The following is a 21,885-nucleotide window of genomic DNA, read 5'->3' as shown; positions in this document are numbered from 1 at the left end:
TGTAAAGAAGATCAAACATTTAATTTGAGTGGAGTGTAAGGCTGACATGGGGCGATGCATTGTGTCTGCCTGTGGCTTTTGGAGTTGAGTCAACCTGTCCTTTCCTGTTCTTTGGAGCTGTGGGATGCAGGCCTTACGCTACTCTTGACAAGATATGTTAAAAAAAAAAAGTCCTACAGGCGCTTTTATTCAGAAAATTTTAAAAAGAAAAATGCTAAGAGTCAAATGTTTGATAAAGAAAATAAACAATCTGCTTTTCTAATATTAATTCTTTGGACAATTCCCTTTTGCCAATTGGACAACACTTTATTGGCCATTGTCAATGTATTATCCTTTCTTGGGCTAAGACCATATGTTTTCTTTACGATTTAGAGATTTTTTTTTTGTCTGTCAGACTAATTCAGAGTGTTTATTAAAGCACATTGTTCCAGATAAATATACAGCAACGCTTAGCAAACTCCACATTTATGTTTGCCATGTTAGGACATAATAAAAATATTGGAGACCCCAAAGTTGCTGTTGTTTGCCGGAGTTCTCTAACACCTCTGACCTCTGAAATATTTGTTTTCACAAGTCTCTTCCACAGAGAGAACCCCTAAACACCTTTTGTATTACAGTAACCAAGTCTGTCTTCTACCCAAAGACTTACCACCACCTTATTTGTTTCATTGCTTCTCTGTCAGTGCCAAGCCCTGCAATAAATCCCCCAAACAATTAATTAGGGGATTACCCCACCACATACCAGCCTCCATCATTATGGCTCTGTCTCTGTTGGCACAAACGTTTGATAAAATCAAAACTGTTGCCAACAATTATTTTTTGCCCCAACCCAAATTTTAGGTTCTGTTTACACAGAGCTCATTTTTGGTAAAAACATAATACTTTTGTTGCAATCCAGCTGCTCACTTACACATCTCCAGTGATCGGAGTGTCTCACAGCGGCACTTTTTGAAACTAGGTGTCAGAGTGGACCTCTTTGGGAACCTTTCCCTAACTTCCACAGAAGTGTTAAGAACTCTGCATGTGTGAAAGCGCGCATAGGCAGAACGAACAGCTGCAGGGTTTGTTCTACAAATGCATGGGCAGATAACAACAAAAACAACGATGGATAGTATTGCATTGTGTGCAGCTTAGCCTTTTAAGTTTAACATAACTTCTGATGAGGACTGTATGTGTTACAAGAGCACTTGGTTCATCATAGACAGAAAGACACGTTACTGTTTTCTAAATAAGGTGGAAGTGAAGAGTTAAAAGCACATGCGAGTTTCAACGACATGCTGAGATCACATATAGTGGCCAGGCATTACAACTACAGTCGATTCAAAGTGTCTGAACATGGAGCATTCTCCCATTGAACATATAAAAATGCCAGCACTTTCCAGAGAGTAGTCTCTTGTAAATGTAGCCTTAATCTGTGCACCATTTCCCTTCTCCTTTCCTCCCACAAATAGCAATTAATGGAGCTGTTCAAACTGCTGAGAAACTCCTAACCTTGACAAATTAGGACACTGTTGAGGGAGAGCATTATGCCAAAGCTAAATGCTTTTTAAATGACAATTTACAGTGTGAATTCTTTCAGAAGAGAGGGGGTTGTACACAGTCGGCACAAGACATACTTAGTTTGAATGTTTACCAGGTCATGTCTTGCAATAATGTCTACCAGGTTTTTCCACAGACTTGCATAATGTGAACATTGCACAAGTTTGAAACTGAAAACTGCAAAAGCTTACATTTGACTTTAAAATTGAAATGTAAGCTTCTATGTTGAATTTTGGATTTGTACATCCGATTCAGGGGGATCAGTGCCTCAGCAGTCACGTCTCTAGTTTATAAAAGAACCACACCACCACCCAATCACAGACAGATATTTTTCATCCGGAGTATTCTTTGCAATTATTGCATTTTTCCAAAGATGACCAACAGCCAATCATGACCAGTAAATTTAAACACTGCACTAAGCAGCAGAAATACCTAAAGGAGAGTATTTAAGAAAAAGCTTGGTGACACAAATATAATCAGTCCATCCAAGAAGTTGAAATCATACCTTTTATTGCAAATTCATTCATCATTCACAAATTTTGGAAGAACTTGGAATTTTCATTGCAACTTTTCCATAAATCTTGGGAGAATTTCATTGATTGATGAAAATGTTCAGGTTTTTAAATTGAATAGTGTGATGCACATATAGAGCACATATACAACTGAATATGAGCTGGAAGATATAGTTACAAACTGCCCATAAGATTGTGTAGGTGTATAAATGCATGAGAAATGAGAAACATGCAGGGAAGAAGGGTAATGGTGGTTTTGTGTTCTTGTAGGTTTTTCAACTTTTTCTTTTCTCTGATGTTCAGATTATCCTTGTGTGTGGGTGTGTTTAAAAGGTTATATGTTTGTCTCTGTTTCTATTGTTTATCAGAATGTAATAAACTGCAGATGTTTGCCATACACCATAAATATGAATAAAAATAAATGCTTAAAAAATTATGATGATCTTAGTCATACCAAGTTTGCTTCAGCCCATAAATTTACAAATGTATCTTATGAAATTCCTGGCCAATATTTTTCAAAGTATGATTAATAGCATCTGTCAAACACAGACACTCACCCACAAAAGAATAATTACTTTCGGACAAGCAGGGAAATGCTCCACACAACAGAGAGTGGAAGGTTAACAAGAAAAACATTCATTCAGTGTACTGTACATTTAACATAATCAAGTCCTCTACTACAGTAACAATCAAATGTTGGTATATCTGGCCTGCAAATAGGTTTCATCCAGCTCTTAAACATAAAACTGTAAATAAATTAGTCACATGATGTGACATTCAAGTTCAAATCAAATGAAAAGGGGTGCATTATGCAGAGACACCGATCAGAATTTTGTAGTCAAGCTTTGATTTCTGTATAAGTTTTTCTCTTGAAAAAGAAAAATGTATTTTCCAAATAGTATTCTACCGTTCCTGATGTAAGCAGTCCTTACTCAATATGAGATAACATCGGGTGGGACATTTGAAACGGCAGATACTTTCTTTAAACAAACAAAATGATTAAGGAGTTAACATTTAAGAATGATTTCAGTATTTTACTTAAGCAGTTATGATGGTTGGAGATGCATAATGTAAATGCTTACTGCCACTCAGATTTCGAAAAGCTCCAAATCCAGCATATTCCATGACAGAGAGGTTTTAGTCTCACAAGGATTAAACATACCGACATTGTTGTACTCTGTTCAGCCTTCCTTAATGTCTTACTTTATCTTGCACCCATCAGCTGAGTAGAGAAATACAAGATTCTAGAAACAGCAATAATCAAATACAGAAGTAACAAAATACAAGACCAAAGGGGATAAAGCAATCCAGGAACAGGAATTACATGGAAAGGTAACTAAATAAAAAAATTCCCAAAAGAAGACAAGCAACCAAAATAAAACAGGAACCGCAACTCAGATATGAGCCAAACTAACAAACGCAACACCTCGGTTACAGGGTAAAAGCCACAAAATGGACACAGTTATGGCTTGAGGGAAAACCATTTTGCCTCAAGCCATAACTTTTATCTGTCACTGTTTAGAATTTAGGCTTCAAGAGGAGCAGGAGTAGATCACATGAAATGTATGTTGTGATGGACATCTATCCGATCATGTGTGCATAGATGCCACCTTTTGGTGACAGATAAAACAGGTTTGTGAAATTTAAGTGACAATATATATTCATTCTCCATAAATGTAGATTGAATAACTGCTCTTATATTAAAGCTTTAATTTGAACTTTAAAAGTTTTAATCGTCTTTTCTGATATGTGAAACACAAATCCAGAAAGATCTCTTTGCATAGATGAACTGCCAATATTAGTACTGCCAAATGAGAAAGGGCAAAGAGTGAATCCTGTAAAACATAATCAACATACAAGACATTTATTGTTGCTGGGCTTCATTTGCAGTCAGACTCCAATGAGCACACGGCCACAGAGCACAGTGTCTTTCTCAAGGACAATTTGACAACACAAGTGACAGCAGTTTCGACCTTTTCCCTATCCATTATGGGAGTGTCGCTCTAAATAATGGGCCAAACTGCTATAGATTACCTAATGCTCCTCATAGCTTTATCTAGAGCTGTGAAGCCATTTCATGCCTTCAAATGATGGTGATTTGTTATCTTCGTCTTCTATATAACAGGAGTCCATGTCTTGGTTTGTCACACACCCAGCTCCATTACAGTCTTTATCTTTTTTGGATTGTTTAAACTACATGATTTTATGACATGTACGTTTTTTTTTATTTGTCACTTTGCTTTTACCTATTTGTGGGTTCATGGAGTAATTTCTCTATTAATTCTGGAATAAAATTATAGAGGCATGATGACTCTATGCCACAGGAACCTCTTTTTTATTGTGAGATTCCACTACCTTAATTATTTGTGGAGGGTGCTGTATTTTGATTAAAACTGGTAGAGTAATTAAGAAGTAGGTGACCATGACATTTTGTGGTGATCATAAAAACCAAAACTGTATTAGGACAAAAACAAAAGAAAAAAAGGTTGTTGTCTGCACTTTTCTCTATGAACAGTGCTGATCAACAAAATAGAGACAACTCATTTATCTAAAGCACCCTCTTTGCACTTCAGTGTTATAAAAGAAGCTTGACATGTTTAGTGTGCAGTGTGATAAAAAGTAATTGGTATTCTGGAGTCTCGTTATCGCTATGGTTATATCCATCAAGCAGGAGTCATGTTCCACATTATGCTAAAGACTTAACTCTACTATATTAAAAGAGTCAAAGATCCCTCTCTGCATGTGGTCCAAACGTGTGGAATATTATAGAAAATGAAGTGTTACATGAAGCATTGACAGCTGAGTTTGGATTTTGGGGTCTTTTGGATCCATTTCTGGTTCTTGCATCTTGGTTCAACTGTCCTGTCACCCCAAAATCAACTTTTGGGCTGATAAACTGTCTAAATATGTTATTTAGGTTTCTATCTTTGTTTCTGTGCAAATTTTGACATTTTTGTGTAAATTTGTTTAGTTGAGCAATATTTTGCCTAACACCATCTGACTGCTGGCCTACTTCCATTGAATTGTCCTATTGGTTGCAGCTGTACAGCTTTATACCACTTTGTCACTGAGGTCCGAGTTCGGGTATAAAACCGCCTCACTCAGGGGAGTTACACTTGAACAGAACCTGCACATTCTGTGGTTATTAAGTTACAGTGCATCAGTTTTGTTTGTTGCATAGGCATGGTCATGAATAGATTCAAAACAAAATCAGTTTGTAAATTTGCCCTGACTGAATTTGCCTTGGCATTGGCATTGTTTATTTACACTGGATATATGACTTTATTCCTCTACAAACAGAAGCTTTCATATCTAAACCCAAAGAATATTTCAGATTTAAGTTGCAGTTGTAAATGGATACCATATTAGGGAATCACTTTGCTCAGACAGAACAACAATTTTCTTCCTTTGGGGATCATGCTTCTACCAAAAATATGATATATCTTGCTTGTGGTTTCTCCCCTTTGTGAAATATTACTAAATCTGACAACTTATTTGTAAATGGAGTTAATATGTCAAGTTAGGTTTGGGAGCAGGACCGTGCCTCATCCTCTCTATTTATGCAGCTGTCTATACAAAGTAAATCCACCCAGCACTCCACTTTCGTTATGATCATTTAAACTGCCTCCATCAGATTCCATCAAGAGGAAGAGTTACAACCTCGAGGAGTCAAGTTCAGCAAGGTCCGAGTCTCCATTGAGAATTTCAAGGGATAATCCACCACTTCCTGATTACGCAAGATTTCCAGTTTGAGTTACAGGTCACTCACCTTCCTGTCTTTTTTTATAGTCCAACCTGACAACTGAACTCAAAAAAGTCACCTTTCACCTTGTACATTTGTCCTTCTCTAAAGAAAACTTTTTTGAACTATACTGGGTTGTGGTCTGTGTTTTTGTAAGACCTGTATTTATGCTTTTTCAGGCATTTTTTTTATACACAAATACTTTGGAAACACTGCACATTCTATTTCCAAGCGAAACCTGAAAGAAAATGTGTCAAATGGGTCAACATGTGATAAAAGTTAAGGGACAATTAGTTTAAAAATAGCAATGCCAGCATATTTATTTACAAACTTAAATGTGTACCTTGTGAACTGCATAAATGTGTGAATACTTATCTTTCCTGGGATTCGTTTTACTACTGCTTAGGTGTATAACCAGAGTTGCTGAGAACGGTTTTACATCTTTGTTGGATGGAGTCATTTCTTGTTCAGCATCAGAAAAAGCATTGATGTCCACCCACAAGTTTTCTATTGGATGAAGGTCAGGGGATCAGAGTAGCTGCACCATAAGGTTCAACTTGCTGGTCTGAAACTAAGATGCTGCTCTTTTGCTAATGTTTGGGGTCATTGTCCTGTTGAAACATACATTTCAAGAGTGTTTCCTCTTCAGCACAATGAAACATGACATCTCGTTATATTCGAAGTAATCCATGATCCCCGGTGTATGGTAAATAGACCCAACTCTATGCTATTTTTATAGTTTTTTATTACTCCACTGCATATAATAAAACATTTGCTATGTAGAAATGTAATTTCTACCAAAAATATTTCAGGATGTGGTCAGTGATGGACTATTATTTTGAGCTGAAAGAACTGTGTCTAAACTATACTACACCAGCTTCACAGTTTTTGTTAAGAATGTTTAGTTTTATCAAGTTTTTTTCTCTCATTTAGGATGTTTCGCTCTTCTCCTTTTAGACTGCAACGTAGGTTCTAGTGTGGATGTGATGTGTACCAGCTGTCAGCCATTAACAATCACCTCCTCCATAAAACTCTGGTTCCTTCCAGTTTATGACGCCAAGTCAGTCACTGTCCAAGACTGTTAGTCATGCACATGCCGTGTTCCTGCTCTAGAGTCATATTCAGTAAGTTAGAATATGTGTTCAGATGAGGCCCATTTGTCAGATGAATTGTATCTTTTGAAGATAACATTTAACAGGTATGACACATATCTTTCATTAAGCTCATATATCTGTAATAAAAAAGTTTTCTTTTTTATTTGTCTGATGTAATACTGCAATTTTAAATGTCATATTTTCATTACCTACCAGTGGAAAAGCATCATAATTAATAGAAGTAAAGGCTTTCAAACATAGAAATTTTAATTAATCTATATAATGTATTTCAGTTAGTGATGAAGTTCCAGAGGTAAATGGGATTTTCAATAATATACTAATCTATTAAATGGTTTTGCATAATTCCTCCTGGATAATAACTACTTTAATACTTAACTTCAACTTCAAATTTGAAGATTACAAATGACTGAACAAAATGTATTCCACTACTCTACATACACATGAATACACATTCAAAGAAACATTTTCATTGTCCATCAATCAAACCAATCTAGCTAAGATTTTTATACATTCTGAAATATATTTTCTGATCTCATTTTGAGGGATTTTGTATAAGCAGAATTTGCTCATAAAATGCAAATTGCAAAGAGAGAAATGCTCAGCTGAAGCAGATGGCTGTTAATGTTAATTTAATATCAGGAAGCGTGGCTAACACAAACTTAACAGTTTCTTTCACTTCCTTTGCTGCCATTGCTGAAACAACATGCAGACTACAATTCTAAAAGCGCGGAAAATCGATGTCATCGTTCACGAATCCTCCTTCTGTTCGCTGACTGGACCGGTAGAAAATCTACTGGAGCGAATTCAAGTAAATAGAAGAAAGCCCAGACTGTACTGTAAGCATTTGAATTGAGTAGAAATGTACAGGAAGGGCTTGCTAACAAGGCGAAGGCCTTTCTCAAGGCTGTAAGCTTCATCATAAATGTGCCACAGTCTGTCAGCAGAAGGCTAATCTGAAATCAGAGAATTGTCCAAATGTATTTGTTGAAAAGCTTTCTTTAAGTAGATCATTAATTTCACACCTTCATACAATTTTTCTATTTCAGCTTCTTGCTGCTTTTGACACAGTGGTTCATAGCATTTTAATTCCTCTTCTTGTCTTGAGCATTGTGTTGGTATTAAAGATACCAGCCTTGAGGGATGGGGCTTGTTCTTACCTGACTGAAAGAACTTTTGTTTCAGCATAAATGAGTTTGTGTCACCTATACTGTTTTTTGCCTGCAGTATGCCTCAGGTGTCTATACTATGGCAACTTCTTCTCTCTATAAAGCTCCTCCCCATAGGTTCCATTTTGAGTAAATTCATATTTTTATTTTATTGCTCTGCTGGTGATTACCAAGTTTACATTGCTGTGAAAAAACATGATGCTGACTCTTTTCATCTTTGTTATAATGTCTAAAAACCAAAGCTTGGATGGTCCAAAATTTTTTAGGTTTAATTATGGAGACTGAGGTCATTAATCTGCCTAATTGATGCCACCTGTACAATAAAACCATAAGATTTTGTCACTTCTTTTCCATTGTAAACTGTAAGCGGCATCACACTAAAATGGAAATGGTTGGAAGCAAGAAAAATATTGTTTTTTTAAAAACCTATCTGTAATATATCAGCTACAGATCGGTGTTATCTCTACAAGGTCACATCTTTTGATGAACAGCCTTTCACAACAATTTGGCTTCTTGAGAAAATGCAAATTTTCAAAAGTGAAGCCCCTTTCTTTTCTTTTTATGCCATGTCTTTATATGAGGCAGCCAACCCATATTCTATTTTACCAATTAGGTAAAATTTATCTACATGTAGATAAATTTATTCATTGCACATTGGAGTCTGATCTAAAACATTCTCTACTATTTTAAGGCCAAAGGAGGGAAACGCAATAATCCTAGCACTTCTAGAATATCAAATCTTCACACTATAGATCTATGTGTACTCCTAAATGGTTGTGAGGCTGAATGTGTGCATGCAAGTGGAAAAGCAGTCTAAGTTCACCCATAAAACATCAAAGTGAGGCAAAGCCATAGTAAGGTCTCTGCATCATGCCTGATAAGAGAAAGTTACCATTAAGATGCTTTGCCTCGCAAGGATTAAAGAGAAAAAGCCCTCTTCCTCGTCTTAAAATGCTTTTTCTGACACATCTTTCCTTATTATTCTTCTACTTTTGTGCTGGGGCATCAACTTTTATGTAGTTTATTGGTGTTGGGGTGTATTATCCACCACCAGTTACTCTGACTTAAGCTTTCTATTTGTCTGTTGTAGAGACTTGAAAGGAAAAAGAAGTCTGCATGCCAAATGTGTATGATGTTTGGCAGTGTGAAAGGAGAAATACTCAGTCTGTAACCTTAAATAACTTGAACAACCCATTTATTTTCACAAATTCAGTGTTGATGATTCATAACATGAGAATATTGAAAAGTTGTGTTTTTTTGTAACTGAATGTTGCTTTTCTTAAATGAGTGAAATAGAATATGTTTTTTGGCTTTTCGTTAACTAGCAAGTATCAGCGCCAGCGTTATATACATCATATGGAATCATAGTGACAATTAAGTTGCTTTTTATTCAATCATCTTTGCTTGTTAGTACAACAACCTGCCATCAGAAGACATGAAAAAACATATGAGATCCCACTAAATATTCAGTCCATCATTTATTGTTCACATATCAGTCTTCCTTTGTGATTTGATTGCTAATCACCTAAAAATGGATTCAAGGGACACACAGCACAAACTTTTGCAAGGCATGGTACATAGTGTGACTTGACCTTCACTTTCTGAAGCACCTGACAAAAATGTTTCGCAGTCTCTGTTAAAAACTTTTACCAAATGAAATTAAAATCTTTTGTTTTATGTGAGAAACCACATCACTTAAAAAAAACATGGATGTACCCAGCCAGGTATATTATTTTGACCTGAACGCAGTGATAAAAAAAAATGCAAGTAAAGGATCGATTTTTGTAGTTAGAGATTCTTCCTACCTTTCTTTACAAATTTGATTATATTTTCATGGAAAATCATTGATCACACTGATCATAGTCACATTTGTTCACCAAAATAAAGTGTCAATTGATCTGTCAATAGTTTGATTCTATGAATCAAGGTGAAAATATGGTTTGAGTTTATTAATGAAACAGCAGATAGCACCGTCATTAGATGTGAGTCGGGTTTCAAGAGGAATCAATATAATTCTCTGTATATAACCATGAAAAATAATGCCAGAAGATTGTCTTCCTGCACAATTGAATTAGATGAACAGGAACACATCTATACGAGCACTGAGTGATGAATAAGAGCTGATTTTCATGGATCACATTTTAATAATGCCAGCTACAAACCTGGGTTTCTTTATGACACAATGAACTGTTCAACATGTTATTTAAAGAAACAAGTAACAATGTTAACAAGAAAAACACACATTTCAAAGTAACTGAATAGCACAAGAATGTTCTATCAGGCCCTGAGTTAAAGAACAGATGTGAAATAAAGTAATTGAAGTCTATTAGTGTAGAAAGGTGTTTAAAGTAATTTCCAAGTCTTTGGGACTCCAGAAAAGTTGTGGAAGCCATTATCTACAAGTAGAAAAAACATCAAATAATCAGTTTTATATCATAATGTTCTGTCATGGTGCATTTTATCAAACTATAGGTTTATATTTTTGATCTCTCTTGTAGCAGAGGTACAGAATAAGACTGAAATAAACATGATTAAAGGCATTTCTTATATTCTTTTCTCTTTTATTGCAAAACCTACATTACAGTACAAAAAAGGGGCCACAAAAGGTCAGATTAATAAAACATGTAAATGAAAAATCACATAGGCTATAACAAAAAAGAGATGGGAGAAAAGAGAGAAACAATTTCAGCAAATTGCTTTTCTAAAAAATTAAAAGGAACAAAGTGTGTCTGTCGGTTGTTTTTTAAACTATGGGTCCCAATGGTCATTTTAAAAAAGGCCAAAGAGCAAAATCAGTGAAGTTTCTTTAGTAAAGTAGTTTTCACTGGTTGACATATTGTCCCAAACTATCGGTAATCTGTAGCATGTCTTTTCTGAAGAGGAAAATGAAAGTAGAAGCACGCTTTTATAAATATAAGATGGAAACATTCCATGTAAAGACACACTGGGAATTTCATATTATACATGTACATCATTTTCCACTTTAGAAGAAAGTCAACACACTTGATTAGACAATCACACATAATAGCATAAATCAACCATGACAAGTACTATTGACCGGTGAAGACTTAAGTAAATGTAAAATTATTTTGTCTCTAAAAGATTTAATATTACAGAAAATATTCTCTGAAATTCCTGGCATAGTGAGGTATACTGGAGTTTTCAGAAATGTCCCAAAACACTCTAATTTAAAAACTGCTTTTTTGTAACATCTAATCCAACTCAAAACATCTTATGATGTTGCATATAATCATATTGTAGAAGTGCATCATCATCCACCTGGACAACATTATTAAACCTGCATTTCCCCTTTTATTAATTCAGGTTTTTTGCTATATGAAAAAACTGATTAAATTCTTACTCTATGAGTCCTCAGGTACAATAAATGTATATATAAATTCCTTACTTGACTTTGGATAATATACAAATCCAGTTAGTGTGTAAATCAAGAAGCATATATATGTGTATATATTGTATGTACCATATAGCTAAAACATCTTAAACCCCGCTCACAAGGCCATAGCAGGTTTTTCTTTTAAACTAAATGAACAAAATGTTTTTACATTTCAAAATGCTTTTCTGTCTGATCAGGTAAATATCATAAACTTGTTTTGATTTGGCCATGGAAACTTGGATATTTAAAATTCAAGATTAAATTGAAAAACAAATAAATCAATCTGGTTAATATTCCAGCACATATGAATAAATGTGTGAACAAAAATGTATTTAAAAGATTTAAACAAGATGCAAATATACTCCATAACTGTCAGATTTGAGACGGTAGTTTTTCCAAAACAGAATGCATTTCATGTTTCCTGTGATGCTCATTGGTGACATGTTCAGTTTTGTACCCACTAACTGGCCAGGTTTAGTGATTGTTGAAGATTAGAGATAGTGTCAAATTTGGTAGTGCAAAATATCACAGAATGACTTTTTATTTAATTTTGGGTCAGATATTATGTAATTCTGATACAAATCAGTAAAAAAAGAACTTTCTAAACTTTGCTAACTTGAGGCACATCCACTTTTACAATCTTCTAAGCAGACCTAATGTATGACTGTTCTTTTTCCAGCCCCATGATTGTTGTGGTTATCCTGCAGTACTGTTAAATCACAAATCAAGAAAGTCTCACATGAGCTTAGGGATTCATATCTCCACACACACCAGTTTTACTCCAGTCTGCATCTGGACATGTGGTTATCATTTCTGTCAAAGGATGGCCTCTTTCCAATAGCTACCATGTTGCAGTGTTTACAATCAGCAAGTTCACAACTTTCCATTGCTAGAGGAAAAAGAGCAGGAAGGAGAATGTGGAGATTTATTTCTCTCTTACATTTATCCTCTGGTCAGTCTTGCCCCTTTCCTGACAACTTACTAAAAGTTGTCAAAAAAAAAAACCCAGAAAAACTTAATAAAATGTGTAAAATATCTTAAAATAACTAACCTCATATTTCCACAAGAGAAAATTTTTTTTAACAATACATGCCCTAATTTGGAGTAAACTCAACTGGGGTGAGGGGTTACAACAGAAAACAGATTAAATTTGATAGGCCAAAGTTTCAGGCTCCCCTAAAATTGTCGCTTTGCGCATTTACTCTGTTGCAGGTCAATCATTGACAATTGTAACTAACGTTTATTGTAATATCATAGTGAAGTCTTAGAGTGGTCCTTTTGGTAGCACATATCAATGATGTCAGTACATGGTGCAGTGACTATGAAAAACAAAAACTAACAAATGTTAATATGAGATTGTTTTAGTCCTTGAAAAAAATACAAAACGTAAAGAACTGTTCAGCCATTTTCAATGAATAATGTAAAGCCACTTGACACTATCAATCAATTAGAAAATAAAATCTCTAGACACATACCAGTCTGCCATACAGATAATTTTTAAATTCTAATCTATAAAAGTTCTATTTATAAAACTTTAATGAAAAAAATGCATTAACAGGGGGATTCGCCAGTGTCTGCTTTACACCTATAATACTCAATGATTTTTTTTAACTGGAGAAATAATTGAGTATGTTTTCAAAGTGGCTTTTTGGCATGTTTTCAAATGACAGTATTCTTTATGAACTCTCTTTTCGAGCTTAATGAACTGCTGGAGAAATTCAATTACTTGCTACGAATTAAATTACTTACAATTAACAAAATATACAAAAATCAAAGTTTGAAAATATAAAACTTAATAGACAATTTGTCATCTGAAACTAATGGTAAGAAGGCCGTTCTATTTGTCTCAAGCCAAAAACTGTAAAAGCAAGAGCTAATACCTTTCAGACTGAGACAGGCACATGTGTCTTTATCATTACAACAAATTTCAGCTTTTCTTTGTGATATATGCTGTAATTTGTCATGTCTTTATAATGAAATAGTTCATAAATCCCATGATTAGAGAGTTGTGTCATTGTTGAAGTATGTCATAATGTCTAGTTGAGCTAAACCGTTTTTCTTAATCTAGACTAGTGATAATAAATAGACAAAAAAAAAACTTTGACAGTATTATGAAACGAAACAGCTTTTTGATGTTTACTCTTCTCTCCTCAAGCACTGCAACAGTGAGTCAAACTGTCATTAACTAAAGACGGAGACCAGTAGACTGTGCCTGATTGTGGTTCCATCTGTAGATAAATATAAGACATTTTTACTTTGAAACATTTAAATGTCTCCAGGCATTATGCAAATAAACTGATTTGAAGGGTGATCATCAGGGCAGTGAAGAGCGCAGTTCTCAGTTGTCGACTGTTTCACTACCTAGCTTCTCGTGACTACAAAAGCAGCACAGCAAAATACATTTCTGCTCTTATTCATTAGAGAAGAAATGCAGGAAAGAGGTTAGTAAGAAGGCATATCCATCTATGTTTTGGCCAACTGAATGACTGAACTAAATTTTAAAGTTCATTACAGTTTTTTGGATTCTCCAAAGTGACAGCTTGTTATTGTGATGTTCCTGAAAGAACTGGGGATGAAGAAGACTCAGAAAACATCTTTTTAGTGAGAGATTTCTCTAACAGTGGCCCTTTTCACAAACTTACTATCTAGCATGTCCCCAAAATGTGTCCACAACGTCAAATTAAAGGTGGCACAAATTGTTGAGAATTTTATTCCTTTACAGGTATATTTTTTTTTTAACCTGTCCTCACCTACTACTTGTGTAATAAGCTAAAAAGAGCTTCTAATAAACATGGCTCCTTTTATAAACGGCTCAGTTATTCAAAGACAGGAGCATACAATGGAAATAACAAAAGTTTTTTTAAAAGGACAACAGCCACATCAAAGTTTGTTATTCAATTCCTGATTTGGTTTACATCAATTAAACTTCAGGTATTCACCTTAATGTCTATTTGTTTAGTCCTTTTCAGAGTCACAGAAAGGCTGGAGCCTAAAACGACAGCCAATATCCATCCATCCATCCATCCATCCATCTTCCCTCTCTCCCTCACTCCCTCAATCCCTCCCACCCTCTACTTATCTGAGACAGAGTGAAAGAGAGATTCAGATTTCAGATTTATTTGTATCCCAAATTGGGCAATTGATGTTGCAGCAAGTATAAAAACTAAAAGACAAAGTATCAAAGATAAAAATAAAAATAAAAAAACAACAAAGCATACCAATAGGACATGAAATACAAATCAACACATAATGGGAAGAATACAGCAGTGTATTTCATCATTGACCGACAGTTGCTACAAACACTAAATCAGGTGCAAATCCCCCTACCTTGTCTTGCATTAAAAAGAGATATTGCTGTAGAGAGAACAGGAAGTAAACCTTTCCAGTAACACCCTCCAGTACATTCCGGAGGATCCCATATCCTTTTGAAATGACTGAATCCAGAAGCTTTTTTCTGTCACTTGCATCTGGGAGTTTGTGTTTTTGGTAACGATTCATACAGCGGGTGAGAGTTGGAATCAAGAGCTTCACATTTCAATCTTTTAGAAAACAACAAAATGCTGAAACACTGAGTTCTTTCAAATCAAGTCAAAAATACTCATCTGGTTTGAGTTGCCTTTGATTGATAATACCTGGAACATCATTAATTTTAGTCTGTATTCTAACTTTCCATCACCTTCTTTTCTTTACTATGCCACTGCGATGGAAAGCACCTTCCATTGCTACGTTGTTGAAATGTGCTATGAAAACTATATCATAATTTATTGTCAAATACTTTTTCGATGTCTTGTGTTATAATGGTCCACTAGTTGTTGTTTTTTTTTTCTGTTTGTTTGTTTTAGCAATTATCTAAGCTACAATCTAATGCCAATAGTCCTTCAGTTAAACTTTTCAAGAATTTATATTGCTAATAAGAAAAATGCAAATTAAAGTGATTAGTTCAAGTTACCCTGTGTGCCATTTGTAGCTGACAGTAGGATAAAGTAGAGGCCAGATAGATGGATTGTGACGGCATCTTCAGTCACCTGGGAGCTTCTCTAGGCCGCCATGCTAAAGAAATAGCTGAGCCAAAAAGCAAAGCTTTCAATTTACTGGTCTGTGTACTTTACGACCCTGAGCTATGGACATGAGATATGGATTATGACAGAAAGAACAAGATAAGAGATACAAGCAGCTAACGTCAGCTTTCTTTGTGAGTAGAGAGATAGAAATGAGGTGGAAATCTCTGTCATCTGGGGGAAGCTTTAAGTAGAGCCACTGCTCCTTCGAACTGAAAGGAGTAAAATGAGGTTGGTTGGCATCGGATCAGGATGGCTCCTAGACATCCCCTTTCAGAGTTTGTCAGGCCCGGGACTCTAGAAGGGGACTCTAAATCTCTTGTTGCTTGAAAAAGGCCTCGAATCCACCCAGAATGAGCAAGAGAGTACCACAGGAAAGAGAGACACCAAGGTTTCCCTCCAGGAAAACTTCGTCTGAAACCTGACGTCTTACACTGGATGAATAAGTGGATGTCTACCTTCCATACTGTAGTTCTTTATGCTTCTCTAAACTACAAATTGCATACCTCCACTTTGAAAACTCATGTACATGGCCGGTGACAGGGGAAGAACAATTGGACTAACCATGGTAGGGATGGCCCCGACCCTGGTTTAGGTCTTCATACTATCAAAATGTGGTCAGGAATGTTGTGTCAAAATATGTAATAATAGTGCAACAATGCCCAAATAATATCATATAGTTCAGGAAGAAAAACATAAGCCCAATATTTAAGTTACATAAAAGCTTTTCTATTATTTTAACACCACAAACAAAATCGTCCTTGCAGTACTATTGCACACCCACATATCTAACACAAAGTGGTTTGGCCGCTGACACAATTTCTGACTTTGAGTTAATTAAACCACTAGTAGAGTTTAAAATGCTACAGGCAGAAAGAGCACAATATGGAGCCTCAATCTGTCCCTCCACTCTGGGTCAGCCAGCCTCCATCACTTTGATGTAAAGTAATGGTACAGAGACAGTCACCTGGGGAACAAGCTACAAGCTGCAGGTACAGCCTACTTACAGACTACAGCTGGCCTGGACCGCTCTCATCTTTGGGTCTTTTGCTCTGATGGCGCCAACCAACCCAGCATTTTCTGTCAGGGACATGTTGTGTATGTTTGCAAGTGTAATACCAAAGTATGGAGAAGAAAGGTCAGGGGAGTGGAAGAACAGAGTAAGGAAGAAGATTAATCATTTCTTTAAGTGGTCAATATTGACTAATTTTCTATTAGTTACAGAATGCTGAGGGAATATCAAACCTGTCTGGAACCCTTGTACATTGTTGTCTGCTCTTTTAGCAAATTCTAGAGATAGCTGAGAGTATGACCACACTCCACCTGCTAAACTTAAACAAGTCAGACTGAAAACATATTCACTAGATTTCACATATTTTGCTTTTTTGTTAACTAATGCCACTATCACATCTTTGCAAATCTGCCTTTTATTTCAGGGATGTAGGAAGGTACAAAACATTGAATAAATTATTCTCCAACATTACCTGCCTACACATTTGACACCATAGCATACACAGCATGATATCCAGCTAAGTATAGCTGCCACAAACCCTTGAAAACCTGCTGAAGAATTGTGTGGTGTTAGTTTGCAACTTAAAAAGGGCACACATGCTCCAGATATACTATATTGTGATGGAATTAATGTGAACACTTCTCAATTATAGCAGCAATAATCATGTAATAGCATAGCTTCCAGTGCTATGATATGCAGATGGTCTGCAGATGGAGATTTGCCCACTTCCAAGTTCTAAATGGGTGGAGTGGCTTGATTTAAAGGATTGATTCCAGCCAACCGAATCTACTCTGCATCTGAATAAGGGTGCATTCACACCAGTCGTGTTTAGTCCGCTTTAACTGAATTCTAGTTTGTTTGCCTAGAAAGTCCAGTTTGTACGGGGAGGTGTGAATGTGCAGTCGAACTCTGATGCAGACCATAAAAGCAAACTTTGGTTCATGTAAAAACCTAGGTGTCAGTTTGATTAAAGTGAACTCTGGTGCAGTACAAATATGAATGCAAGCGAACTGGAGACCGTTCCAAAAGCAGGAAGCTGACTATAGTGCAGGGCATTCTGCGTAGATACAATTAAAACAAACATGCATGTATAGTGCTTGCTGGAGAAATGGCTCATGGTCATTTCCCAAAGACAAAAGAAAAATCCTAAAACCACTAAAATCTGATCAGACTATTTTTGTTTACATTTTGTCAAGATAGGCGTTCAGTGTATGCGTGCTGAGTTTTTCTTCCAGAGGTTTTTATGTTGTTTCCTTCAGTGGTTCTCAGTGCAGCTCCATCACAGGTGAGGGTGTGAACTGGTTATTCAAAAGGTTGTGCTCGTTTGACACAATGCTGTCAATTGAACTGCACCAACTGAAAATGTAACAAGTTATATTTTTCTTCACAAGTCTACTGAACTAGCAGGTGTGAAAACATCCTAATCCAGTTAAATAACATTTGACCACTTCAGGGTACGCTCAGAACATTGAATTTTTATCCCTGTAGGTCAATTGATCAAATAGTAGTGTCAAAAATAATCTAACCCAATCTTACTTAGTGGAACAGCGTAAATTCAATTGCAGAGGTGATACACACATTTCATAGACAAGACAGGACTTGATGTTCCTCAGAACCTTAATTTCTTCACATTTATAGTATTTTAGTACTGTATATTACACAATGCTTTTGGTATGTCAACATGGGTAGACAGGACACAATATATTAAGAGTAAGACAACAAGATAGAAATGAATTGCTGGATAATAGAATAAACCTCACCCTAAAGTCAAGTGTGTGAGACTTAGAAGCCTTCTTGTAAACCTGGATTATTGAAGTACTTTTGGTTTAACACCATAAACAAAAAACTGGGACAGTGCGTCCTGTTCAAAGAACTGCTGAAATAATTCGTCCTTATGTAATGTCTGCAAAAGCGTTTTGTCTGAAGGGATTTATATTGACATGCATGCTATGAAGAATTTGTGATTAGTTAAAAATTCAAATCCGTTTTCCTCGACTCACACATTTTCAAAACACAAAAGAAGTTGTTAGGTGTATAAAATAATGTCTAACCTGAACTTTTAATTTATTTCCTAAATGGAAAACTTTGCATTTTAAGCTTGTAGCACTGCTCATCTTACAGAATTACTATTCATCTCCGGTATTTCTTGTTTTCTCTCTTCTCCTTTCTTCTGTACCTATTATTCATCCATCTCTCTCCTTTTGACAGTCATACAGGCTATTCTCTCTTCTTTTTATGTCTTTACCTTCCATTTTTTATTTTATTGGCTGCATCTCTCCTACATTCCTGTGCACACTCTCGTTACCATAACAACCATTGAATCCTGTGCCCTTCAAAACAATTAGCATTCTACACTGCTGCTCCTGCCGTCCCTAACCATATCTGCCCTTCTCGGGAGCTCATGGATCCTGGAACAAAATGGAGTGTAAAGAAAATAGGCTGTACCAAGGTACCTTTATAATTATGGCAGACATAAGTCCAAAGGGCAGTGCTGCATTGTTTGCACACAGACAATACATCTTCCAGCTACTCAGGATGGTCTGATAAAAGGCTGTTGATCTCTGGCCGGAAATAATGTGGACTGCCATGATTGTGCTTTAAGTCTGACCCAGGATGAATTATGCCTCAAGTTCTTTACCTCAGCGTGTGAAAACATAATTTTGCTGTTAGGACTGTCTGCCTTTTTTAACCCCTTTGCCGAGGAAGAGCTTAAAGCATAACACCTATTAGCTGACCTTGCTCTTTGTTGAGGCAAATGGGTCGGACTGGAGTCACAGTCTGTCATTTGTACAGTTACTTCCAAGTAGAATTATTACTATAGTAATAATGAGTCACACAATTTAGCAGTGTTTAGAGCTGCTGTGTTGCAGAAAGACGTTCCTGGATGGAAATCACTTCCCTAAACATACTAGGGACAGGGACAGCAGCGGAGTTAGGTATGGTCCTCCTCTGTTTGAGTAACAATCAAACTACCTCCCTACAAAGAGCTTTTCTGGAGTGAATGCATTTGCGAAGACTGCACGTCATCATGTCACCATGACAAGTAAAATACTAACAATGAAAACAGAAAATTGATTTGTCCACTTGAATGTTCTGCAAATTTGTTTTCTGTATGATTTCAATATTTGTATGGACAAAATTGCTAAGTTTATGCATCACCTGGTCAAATACATGAGAGGAGGATGAGGCGAGGCAGTTAAGAGCTGTGCCTCACTTCTTATGTCACACTCACTGACTGACGTAGGCAGTTGCTCATGCCCATTGCTGTCTCTTTTTATCGGCAATAGAGATGTTTGATTACACGTGTGCTAACACATGATGTTTCTCAATGTCATATATCTGAATGTGCGTGGCATATAGTGTCCCGGGAAAGTATTAAATTTTTCCACATTTTGCTGTTACAGTCTTATTGCAACATGTATTAAATTAATCTATTTTCTAAAAATTCTACACAAAAATAATTTGTTATGTCTACATGGACCTGTTTAGCAAATTTATTATAAAAAACACAAATTTACATAAGTACTCGCAGCCTTTGCTTAATATTTTGTTGATGCAGATCAAAATTGAGCTGTTTCCAATGATCATCCTTGTGTTTCTACAGTTTGCAATGAGTCCACCTGTGGTAAATAAGCAAGTTCATTGGACTTGCTTTGAGAAGGCACCCACCTGTCTATACAAGGTGCCACAGTTGACAGTGCAGGTCAGAGGTCAAGCACCAGGCATGAAATCAATGGAATTGTCTATAGAACTCAGACAGGACTGTCTTGAGGCACAAATCTGGGGAAAGATACAAAAACATTTCTGCTGATTTGAAGGTCCCATTGAGCTCACTAGCCTCCATCATTGGTAAATGGAAGAAGCTTGGAAAGACCAATACTCTTCCTAGAGCTTCCGGCCATCTACTAAACTAAGTAGGACTCCACAACAGGCGAATACCATCCCTACAGTGAAGCATGGTGATGGCAGCATCATGCTATGGGAATGTTTTGCTGTTCTCCTTGGCGATTATCTCTGTTGAGGCAACCAGTCTTTTCTCACCACAGAGTGACAGAAAATTGTGGAAAATGTATGGCAGATGGCCTTCACATACAAGTGAAAAGTAAGATTATCTTTCGATAAAAAGGAAAGATCACAAAAAAGACCCTAACAATACAATTTTAAAAAGTCTAATTTGACCTTATGTGAACTTCTTTGTTTTTCTTCTGTTTGTATTGGACGGTTTAGAGTAAATTAAAGTATAATTAAAATGTTTTAAAACAACTAAATATTTTAAATAATGACCAAATTGAAATGTAACCCTATATTTTGTGTGTTCTATGGTTATAGCAATACATCCAAACCCACTAGAACATCACTGGTAAATATATATCATGTAAATGGAAGGGGCTAAACAATTGCCCCAGAAAACTACCACAATTTCCAAAAAAGGTTTATGTAGTCAAAACATGCCTTAACACTGAACAAGTTGAATTTTTTTCACTCCTTGACCATATTATGTAGAAATGTCTGTTTGAGCTTCGAGGCTCTGACTGGTAACACCCACATGTCATCCTTTTAGCCTGTGTGAGGCATATGGGAGTGGAAGGCATCATCGTCAGACACCCATTAGAAAGAATAAATGCTCTGACAGAACATGCTCTCACAGGAAATGAGGGGATGCCTCAAGCCTTCTATCTGTTCCCAAGATCTGTTCAGCTGCACTGCACACAATGTTTTCAATTGAGTTAGCGGTTCAGAATGGATTCAATCAATTAATGTGACATTGTTGCAGACCGGCAGTCAAATGGAAACATTAAATCATCTTTCCAAGTGTTCTAGCACCAATACACCCCCACGGAGCAACCATTTGCTTGCAGAGTGATGCAGATTAATTTCCCTAAACATTCTAATTGCTTAATGAACCTTTTTCAAACAGCAGAATTGTTTTCAGCCATAGAACCCTTCAAGATGCACCCAAAGTGATATTCAAGGCAGCCATCTAAAAATTATTCAATGAACTTGTAAGTAGTAGCATTCGCATTTAGCACTTTATGCATGCTTTAAACAAATGAGCAGGCAATGACTGATACAATAGCAAAAGTTAAAAAAGGGCATTTTGCAGAACTTTTTATTGTTTCGTGAATGTCAATCTTACCCTGTGGGCAATTTGAACATTCAAACTGAAACATGTTATTCCCTGGAAAATAAGAATCTTCTCAATTATAGAAGTATTCTTTTATTTCTTAAGGAAACCAATATAAAGTTTAAACCCAGTGAAGTTTTGCTATGTATATTCTCTTTTGTAGCTATAAAATGATTCCAACCACTGCCTATTTCCAGTGTTTTAGTGTGTTTAAATTAGTTG

Source organism: Xiphophorus hellerii, chromosome 5 (genome assembly GCF_003331165.1).
Source record: "Xiphophorus hellerii strain 12219 chromosome 5, Xiphophorus_hellerii-4.1, whole genome shotgun sequence".
NCBI lineage: Eukaryota > Metazoa > Chordata > Actinopteri > Cyprinodontiformes > Poeciliidae > Xiphophorus > Xiphophorus hellerii.
This window is presented reverse-complemented; position numbering follows the sequence as displayed.